The sequence below is a fragment of the Phoenix dactylifera genome, unplaced genomic scaffold (assembly GCF_009389715.1).
Source record: "Phoenix dactylifera cultivar Barhee BC4 unplaced genomic scaffold, palm_55x_up_171113_PBpolish2nd_filt_p 000182F, whole genome shotgun sequence".
Lineage (NCBI taxonomy): Eukaryota > Viridiplantae > Streptophyta > Magnoliopsida > Arecales > Arecaceae > Phoenix > Phoenix dactylifera.
The window spans coordinates 477688-478343 of NW_024067712.1; positions in this window are offsets into that span (position 1 = coordinate 477688).

The window sequence follows — 656 nt, forward strand, 5'->3', positions numbered from 1 at the left end:
TCTATAGTCCTCTAGTTGTTGCTTAAGCCATAATACTTGAGCACAGCAACTGCCGGCGGCTATATATTCGGCTTCAGCCATTGACAGTGCTACTGAGTTCTGCTTTTTGCTAAACCATGATACTAAATTATTTCCTAAAAATTGACATATTCCACTAGTGCTCTTCCTATCTAATTTGCATCCAGCAAAATCTGCATCAGAGTAGGCAAGCAAATCTAGACAGGAGTTTCTTGAGTACCATAATCCTATGTTTGTAGTCCTTCTCAAATATCTAAGGATTCTTTTAACAGCACTTAAATGTGACTTCTTAGGATCTGATTGGTATCTAGCACATATTCCCACACTGAACACTATGTCTGGTCTACTAGCAGTAAGGTAGAGCAAGGATCCAATTAATCCTCTATAAAGCTTCATATCAATACTTTTTTCTTTCTCATCTTTGTCTAGCTTACTAGTGGGATTCATTGGGGTGCCTACTTCCTTGTGATTTTTATTCCCAAACTTCTTTAATATTTCCTTTGTATACTTAGTTTGATGAATGAAGATACCTTCTTTAGTTTGTTTGATTTGTAATCCGAGAAAGAAATTTAGTTCTCCCATTAAACTCATCTCAAATTCTCCTTGCATTAAATTAGCAAACTATTTGCAAAGATTAT